This window comes from Solanum pennellii, chromosome 9 (genome assembly GCF_001406875.1).
Source record: "Solanum pennellii chromosome 9, SPENNV200".
Classification (NCBI taxonomy): Eukaryota; Viridiplantae; Streptophyta; class Magnoliopsida; order Solanales; family Solanaceae; genus Solanum; species Solanum pennellii.
The window spans coordinates 73433309-73443186 of NC_028645.1; the positions used below are offsets into that span (position 1 = coordinate 73433309).

Below are 9878 nucleotides of genomic sequence, written 5' to 3' on the forward strand. Positions count from 1 at the left end.
TAACTGGATCCTTAAATTTAGGAATATTCATTTTTTTTTGAATCAGGATTATTCAGTTACAAAATAAGGAATTAATATTTAAATTCCTAGTTTTAATACAATCGTGAAATAAGGAAAAAGAAATCTATTTCTCCCTATTTTTGTTCGTCTAAAAATACATTGAACCATTTATTTAGGGAAGATAAACGTAACTAATCAAATACACTTCAATTCTGAAATAGGTTTCCTATAAACTATAATAGAGGGACGATAGGTCTTTTTTTGTTGCAAAAGATAATTGTATAAATTTCCATTAATATTAGGGTTTTGATACAATCATGGCTTACTTATTGCCGAAATGTCTCATTCAAAAAATACTCTGTTTGATTGATTATAAAGAAGCATCCAAGATGAGTATTCTTTCCAAAACATGATCGCAAGCTTGGTTGACTCTTCCCAACTTAGAATTCACTCTTTGTTGGGAAGGCGTGAACACAATCATGGAGAGATATAGGAATGGTAAAATCCCTATAGATAAGTTTGAATTCACAAAGGTTTTTTCTTATTCTTCCCAACTTTTCCATCTGGTTGATAAGTGGCTTTTCATTGCACTTGAGAATGGTGTAAAAAAACTTGTACTTCACTCTACATCATACCCGGAACTTATTTTAACAATCTTGTTAGCAAAATCATTAAGAGAATTGGTTCTGCTCAATTGTACTCTTATGCCTGTGAGTGGGGTTGTGAATTGTAATTCTTTGAGAAAGATTTCTCTATCTAATGTAAGATTAGACGAAAACATGCTTCAAACTCTGCTTAATAGCTGTCCCTTGATCGTCTCTTTCATCCTTGAGATGGGACAAAAGTTGTAAAGATCAAGTCGGATTCCCTCAAGGTCTTGAATAATCAATATTTCCAGATATGTGACATTGATGCTCCTAATTTGGTATCCCTTGACTACACAGGGCTCAACTTAATATTGCAAGAGAATCAAGCCAATTAAAGAACTCAAAAATCATTCTTCATTTCTCCAGTTCAAATACGACATGGTTTTGTAAGTTGAGGAAGTTTCTATCATCAAATCCGTCCTCTTGGTCTGAAGTTAGCCTTTGTTTATCCGAATACGATGATAAGATCAACACGACAGATTTGCAAATGGACCACAACTTATATTCTACTGGATGGGTGGATGTTTTAAATCTCGATATGCTAGCTATGGATGAAATTATAGAGTGCGCAACTTTTGTGGATGCGTTGCTATGGAGTTGTCATCCTGGGAAACTCAACTTATTCTCAATGGATATTGAAACACTCATTGATTGTTTTAATGTCTATGAAGAATTCGAGTAATTCTACTTCTCATGGCCGGAATAGTCAATTAAAAGAAATAAAAGCTTTTGATGGAAAAAATCAGTCGCTGCAACTCGATAGTGAGGAGCTTGCAAAAAGGATTACAGATGGGGAGAAACCTTATTTTATATTAGATTGGTGATGAAGTTAAGTTGTCTCTATTTCGAATTGAATGCACTTATTCATTTCTAAGATTTATTGTTTCAGTTGTCAAGATGGAATTGTCGTGTGAATCTGTCATTCTTGACCTGCTGCAAGTTTCTGGCCTAAATGGTCCATTTTTGCATCATTTGGTATGTTATTCTACAATTGATTTTCCATCTTCTTGATGTTTTTGCTTGTAACTTTGGACCTTGATTCTGTAATCGTCATTGCAAACATCTAGCTCAGTTGGTTGACTACCTGAATTTTCACTTTGTTGGTTTTTCTAGAGAAAAAGTGATAGGGGGAGGGTGTAGGAGTTGGTTTATTGGGTGAGTTAGGCTCAAAAGGCCGGCTCCCGTAGAATGTTTAATTGACTTGACATTCAAGGGGAAATAAAAGATCCTGAAGAAAATTAAAAAAAAAAGACTACAACAAGCATTGGAGAAAGCCACACAATGAACTACATTGTTCTTTCAAAGAGTGCTCAATGAAAGAATTTAATCCTTTGCCTATTTCATTGATATCAAATGGTTTATATAATATCAATAATAGACTATTATTAAGGAAACTAAATATACACCTAGCTATAAGTAGGAACTAAATATAGACTTAATAAAGGTAATAAATCATAATATATTCATCATATATTCTAACACACCCCCTTAGTCGAAGCGGGAGGTCGCCGAATGCTAAGACTGTCCCGAAAGTCCTCAAATAACACCAAAGAAAGACCCTTGGTGAATATGTCTGCAATCTGATAACGCGAGGGGACATATAACACACGAACTTGGCCGCGAGCCACCTTTTCCCGGACAAAATGTATATCCATTTCAATGTGCTTAGTACGTTGATGCTGAACCGGATTACCAGCAAAATATATGGCACTCACATCATCACAATACACCAATGTAGCCTGTTGTATAGGACACTGAAGTTCCAACAACAAATTTCGCAACCAACATGACTCAGAAACCACATTTGCTACTCCTCGATATTCTGCCTCTACACTAGAACGGGATAAGGTAGCCTGACGTTTAGCGGACCAAGAGATCAAGTTATTACCCAAAAATACACAGTAACCCAACGTTGAACGTCGTGTGTCCGGGAATCCACCCCAATCAGCATCAGTATACGAAATAAGGGTTTAGGTGGAGGACAAAAACATGTGAAGACCAAAATCCATAGTAACCTGCATGTAGCGCAAAATGCGCTTAAGTGTGTGCATGGGTTCCTCCCTCGGTGCATGAATAAGCATACCTGTTGTACGACATATGTAATATCGGGTCTTGTGAACGTAAGGTATTGAAGTGCGCTGGCAAGACTCATATAAAGAGATGGATTCTCAAATGGTTTGCTCGTAATAGTACCAAGGTTCGGTTTTGTATCCACCAGAGTAGAAAATGCGTTACACGAGGACATGCCTGCTCTTTCAATGATCTCTGTAGCATATTTTTTTTGTGATAAAAATAAACCACCGGCATGATGAGTGACTGCAATGCCAAGAAAATAGAACAAATGGCCCAAGTCCTTCATAGAAAATTCCAAGCTAAGATGAGAGATGATCGACTGACGAAGCTTATCCGAGGAAGCAGTCAAGATTATATCATCGAGATACAATAAGAGGTAATCCGTAGAAGCACCTCGACAATAAATAAACAACGAATGATCCAAAGTACTTTGATAAAAACAAAGAGTACGGACATAGTCAGCAAACCACTTATACCAAGCCCTTGGAGCCTGCTTGAGACCATATAGAAAATTTCTTTAGCAAACACACATGATTAGGACGATCCGGATCCCGATACCCCAAAGGTGGATACATGTAAACTGTCTCCTTGAGTTCCCCATGTAGCAAGACATTTTTGACGTCAAGTTGATGGATTTGCCAGTCCTTAGAGAGAGCCAAACTGAGAACCATGCAATAGTCGTCGGTTTGACGACCGGACTAAACGTCTCACCACAATCCACGCCAACCTGTTGAGTTTTACCATCACCTACAATACGGGCTTTATGCCTCTCAAATGAACCATCATATCTTTTTTATGAGCAAAAATCCACATAGACCGAATTACATCAACATTTGAAGGACGGGGCACTAACTCCCACGTCTTATTTTCAATAAGAGCATTATATTCTTCATCCACAACCATTTTCCAATTCAGGTCATGAATAGCATATACAGGGGTACGAGGTAGGGGGATTTATATGTTGATGTAAGAAGGTTAAAGGACTTTTTAGGCTTTGAAATTCCATGTTGGCTCCGAGTAACCGAACCCGTGGGGTGATGTGAGGGAGATATTGGAGTGGGGCTAGGAAGAGAGTTGGATGGGAGAGTAGAAGGAGAGTCAACTGGGAACGGCTGTGCCGGCCGTTGGGCACTTCAGAACCACTTTCTGGAACAGGTGCAACTTGTAGGTTAGAAGAGGTAGTGGAATGATGTACAAGGTAAGGAGATGGTCCATCATCTAAAAACTCATAAGATTGAGTTTGAAGAGTACTGGTTGTTGCAAAGGAAAAGTGTGTATCATCAAATATTACGTGACGGCTAATGATGATTTTTCTAGATGACAACTCAAAAAAATTATACCCACGTTGATTTGAAGGATACCCTAAAAAAACACAAGGAGTCGACCGGGGTTGAAGTTTGTTTATGGTTGTAGAGGGAATAAGAGGATAACATAAACATCCAAACACCCTAAGATGAGAATACGACGGATCTTTTTGATACAAAACTCAAAGAGGAGATTGGTAATTTAAAAGCTTATGAGGAAGAATATTGAGAAGAAAAGTCGCCATTTGCAAAGCATGATGCCAAAAGGAAGGAGGAAGGGAAGCATGGGCCAATAATATTTTTTATGTCTTGCTCAAATTGGGTTCGTACAAATGTCTTGAAACTCAAAAATGTGGAAAATGTTTGTGATTTTTGCGATAAAGGAAATGTCCACAAAAATTTAGAATAATCCTCCACAAACAAGACATAATATCGATGACCTGATGAGCTCAAAACATCTGATGTCCAAAGATCACTATGGATAATATCAAATGACATATAAGTATGAGAACTGGATTGATAAAAAGTCAACTTAAGATGTTTTCCCAGAGGACAAGAAGGACAAATACGAGAGTTTTTAACTTGATTATATTTAATCAATTTATTTTTCCTAAGAGAGTCCAAAACAGATGCTCCTGGGTGACCCAAACGATCATGCCAGAGGAAAGATGCCAAAGCGGAAAAAGCAGATGGAGAATTGACTGGAGAAGTAATGGGATACAACTCTCCCCGACTTTCACACCTCATTACCGGTCTCCCCGTCCAAAAATCCTTCACAAAAAATCCACACGGATCAAATTCAACAGAGACAGAATTATCGGTTGAAATTTTTCTAACCGACACCAAATTTTAACAAGGTGAGGGGCATGAAGAACATTGTTTAATTGTAAGGGAGGACACATCGAAGATAGTTAGTGTGACCATATCCATGAATTGGAATAGATAAACCATTACCAACTATATTTCCACGTTTATTGCTCATATTAAAATAAGACGTAAGGTTACCTTATGCGGATGTCATGTGAGAAGTGGCATCGGTGTCCATATACCAATTCGCATCAGCAGGAGTGATGCCGAGAGTATGCATGGAAGCTTCAATGTCAGTCGGAGTTGACGCTGCCGTGTATGCCTGCTGCGGTCTGGGCCCAAGTATACCAGGCTGCTGTTTCGACTGCTGTCCATAATTGGTCCTGGTCGAGTTTGATAGATATGGACAAGGATGTATAGTCCAGGGAGCCCAAGGTGCCAACCACGGCCATGACTGACCTCCAGACAACGGGGAATTGGATGGCGAATGCTCAACTGTTGGTTTTTGTCGTATAGTTGACTGGGGAAGACCAGGAGTCGACTGGGGACGGCCGTTGCCGCCTCCCAGCTGACCACCACCTCCAGACTTAACCCCACCGCCGCTACCATCTTTGCTGCTTCAACGACCACTATTGTTGCGGCGATTATTGTTCCGATAGTGGTTCCTCTTCCCACCATTAGTATTGCGGTGTGAAGACGAATGGTCAACAACATCATGTGAGCCATTCGAATCACGAGCCACCATGGATGATGAGGAGCTCTGTGCTGCCTTCTTATCAAGGCCAGCCTCTTTAAGAGTGAGCATCGAATGGGCCTGATAAAATTGTGGTAGAGGATCACATTGGCGAATGAGAGTGGCCACACCTTTATAAGGTTCGGTGAGGCCAGAGAATAGTTGAAGAACTAGTGTTGTCGACTGGAGAGCCTACATTCTTGAGTTGATCTGACAAAGATTTGAGGTGTTGACAATAGGCAGAGACACCTGAAAAATCTTCCATGTTCACATGAGTGAAATCGTACTCAAGGGTGATGGCACGAGAGTTTTGTTATCTTGGAATATGTCACGCAATCTATTCTAAGTTTCCATAGCAGTGGTGTCTGGCTCAAGAATCGTATGGAGAAGATCATGAGATATAGTGGCGTAAATCCACTGTAAAACGGTCGCATCAAGAGTGGACCAAAACTCTTTCTCCTCATCTGTTTTCGGCACTTTCTCCTTGCCTTTGCCGGAGGAATAATACGGTCAAGAACTCGATGGGATCGTGCGTGAATCTTGAATAGTTCCGCCCATGTGGAATATTGAACGTTCTCCATCTCAAATGTGACGGGAACATGTTTCTTGATGTTGGATACAGCAAGAGCAGGGTGAAAGGAAGATTTTGAGTCCGACATGATGATGATAGAAGAGAGAGGAAGAAGAAGAGAGGGGCGGACGATGATGTTTGAAGAGAAAGCGGAAGTTTTTTTTCCCTAGAGCTCTGATACCATGAACGAATTTAATCCCTCGCTTATTTCATTGATATCAAATGGTTTATATACAATCAATACAAGACTATTATTAAAGAAACTAAATATACACCTAGCTATAAGTAGGAACTAAATATACACTTAATAAAGGTAATAAATCATAATATATTCATCATATATTCTAACAGTCAACGAAGTTCTTTCCAGATAACTACACAACAGAGTGCTTTTCGACGTTTCCGGAGAACATTACATCTCAAAGAAGTCTACATCATCCTAAATGAGAGAAATACGCTACTAAAGGCCCTCAAATTTAAAATTCAATCCAACGGATCTCCCTCAAAATAGATCCAAAATTTTCCTCTTATAAATATCCCCCTTGGTTCACTTTTTGGAGGGAGGAAGATAGGAATTAAGAAGTTGGAGAATTGACGTGATTTTTACCATCTAAAAAGTGAGGTTTTTCTTTTTTACATCGAGAGGATGAAAAATAGAGAGCTAGTGGTTGAGTAACCACTTGTTGGCCGACACTTTATATGCTACTCACTCGGTCCAATTTAATTGTCATGTTGCTTTTTTCAAAAGTCAATTTGATTAATTTTCAAAGTTAAATTAGATTACATTAATTTGATATTTTAAACAAAAAAAATTAGATATTCAAAAACTATACGAAAAGTACTATAAAATTGAACTCTTTTTCAAATCAATATGATGAAAATATATATCATAAAATCTTAGTTTAAGTTCTTATAGTTGACTCTAAAAAAGGAATTTATGACAATTAAAAGTGGACGGAGTGAATATAAACATTCTTAAAGTAGAAATAAGAACAACTTACCCATTTTTTCTCTAAATTTTTACGTGATTATCTCTTAAAATCTTTTTCAATTGAATTTTCTTAATTTGTTTAAAAAATTAAGTTGAGATAAGTATTCACCCAGTGTTTGATATCCACATTGAACTCCGACTAAATTCGAATTCACACTGAAAAGTCGGATATTGTTGGTAACCAGAGGCGAACCTAGGATTTGAAGGTTTTTGGTGCACCAATATAAACACAGCTCAAATATAAGGTCTAAGCTAAATTTAAAATAAAAATAGGTTTAAGTGGGATTCAAACCCTGGTGTAGAGGGTGGTACCTCAACTTTCTACCAATTGCATAAGAGCATTTCTATGTTTTTTATGGGTGCACTATTAACTATATCTTAATTTTTATCAGTTTTTCAAAATAGATATACATATATACATATGATTTTTTCGAAAGTTACCGGGTGCACGTGCACCCCCACGGTATAGTGTGGGTCCGCCCCTGTTGGTAACCCGTTTTCTCATAAAGACGACTTTAGTCTGAGAGATCTAATTAATAATGAAGAAATACGTACCACTCCACCATAACTCTCGTTGGTAAAATTGAATTGACATCGTTAAGTTGAATATCTAACACTTTTAATTGACATTATAGTTGTATATCATTTCAACCAACAAGGTAGTCATCGTGCTATTTATGAATTAGCTAAGCAGTTTTCATCATTACAAAGGTAACTTTTTATTAGATTAACTAGCCTAAATTTTAAAAAGAAAAAGATAAATCAGAAAAGAGTTATCATATATATTTTTAGTGTGTTGGTGATTGTCTAAAATTGCTTGGTGTTGAAGACAAGGTGATAAATAATGACGATGAAGAGACAAGCAGGTAAAAGAAAGTCCTTATTTATTTTTGGAAAACTTATATAAATATACTATATTAAGAAAACATTTATCATTTATATCAATAAATATTTTTTACACTTGCTCACTTTTAATACACTAGTTTCTGGATACGTGCCTTGCACGTTTGCCTTATGCAATATTATATAAATTCGTTAGAACGATTAAAGTTCAATGAAAACATATGTATAATGAATACTTAACTGCAACAATCTCAAATAAATGTAACGACAATGGTTTTTTTTATTATAGAAAACTAAGGTAAAGATGACTAATAGAGAGAAAATATATAAAAATAAACATAAAAGAAAAAAATAACATACACATTCATTTTAACACTTTAATCATAAGTTCATAACAATATACAAATGAAAAAGAATACAAAATCTGTATATAATTTTCTGAGGTTTTCTCGACACCTTCTCTCATATTCAATCAAAATTTAAATGTCTTCTCCATCAAGTCAAACTAAAACATGATTCAAATAAAAAAATTACTTCATTTTTATAAAGTGATAAAATCATATTAAGGTAGATATATCATATACTTTATGTTGATGGTTTCACTACTTTAACCTTAAATGAAATGGATAATATTGGATGTGAGTTTCATGAAATAAGAAAGACGAATTTATATAGATAAAGATAGAGGAATATCAAGACACATCTTAAAGTTTTAAATTAAACATTTGAAGGTTATGAATATGATCAAAATATGTTAGATAGACAATAAAGTAATACAAACAAAATCTTTCATTCAAAGTAATAATTTTTTAGCAATCTTTACTTAAATTATTTGTAGTTAAATAAAAACATATTGCATAAACTATTCAAGTATTATCAAACTCGTCATGTATTAATAAAAGTTGTCAATTAAGTAGCACTTAAAAGAATAATAACAAAAAAATATAGAATTAAAATCCATAACAATGCACTACGATACAGAATTACATAAAAATATGGGTTGCATATCAAATTTATTTTAGACAACCATACATTAACTACAAAATGGAAAAGAAAAACCTAAAATCATAAGCTAACATAAAATAATCTAAATCAATATATATGTCATATCTTATATTTCGTTCAAAGTTTAACACTTGAACTATATTGTAAGAGAACTTCTCTTTTTAATTTCAGATCAATATGTTCTTCTCCTAAGTTATCTTTTTCACGACATGTATCTATATCATCATCTATGAAGAAGAAAAGAAAATAGTAGATGATAGAAAATAAAAAAATATGATAATCTAGGGAGCAATTTACAGATATTTATAGTGATATTTGACTGTCTTTTCACCAACCAAAATTTATTAATGGAGCACATTGAATTAGGGGTGTGCATTATTTGGATTAAACCGAAAAAACCGAACCAAATTCTAATTTGGATGTTTTTTTGAATTCTTGGTTTGGTTTTGGATTTATAATTTACTTTGTTTAGTTTTTTGGNATATATATATATATATGTTTCTAATTATTGACATAACTGATCAACAAACCAAAAAAATCCGAACCAAAAGAGAAAAATCAAACCAAACCAAATACATTTTGGTTCATATTGGGTTGCACTTTTTCAAAACCAAAAATCAAAATTCCAAACCGTTTAGTATAAAATCGAATCGAAAAGCCGAATGCACACCCCTACATTGAATCATGATACATTAATTTTATTTTGATTTAAAATACAAAGAGTCATCGAATTGAAAGAGTTTCCTACATTAGTTTGTCTTTTACTCTAATTGAATTTAATCTAATCAATTGTAATTATTATGTCATAACTAAAAAATTTAAGTGTAGTTGTTGAAATTCATATTCCACCATTATGTAATAAAAATATTCATATTTAATATATATATATATATATATATATATA

At 35.1% G+C, this 9878-nt stretch overlaps 1 pseudogene; it reads left to right on the top strand.

Annotated features, from left to right (window-relative positions):
* Nucleotides 1-317: 317 nt before the first annotated feature.
* Nucleotides 318-1471, top strand: LOC114074071 (annotated as a pseudogene).
* The last annotated feature ends 8407 nt before the right edge of the window (nt 1472-9878 follow it).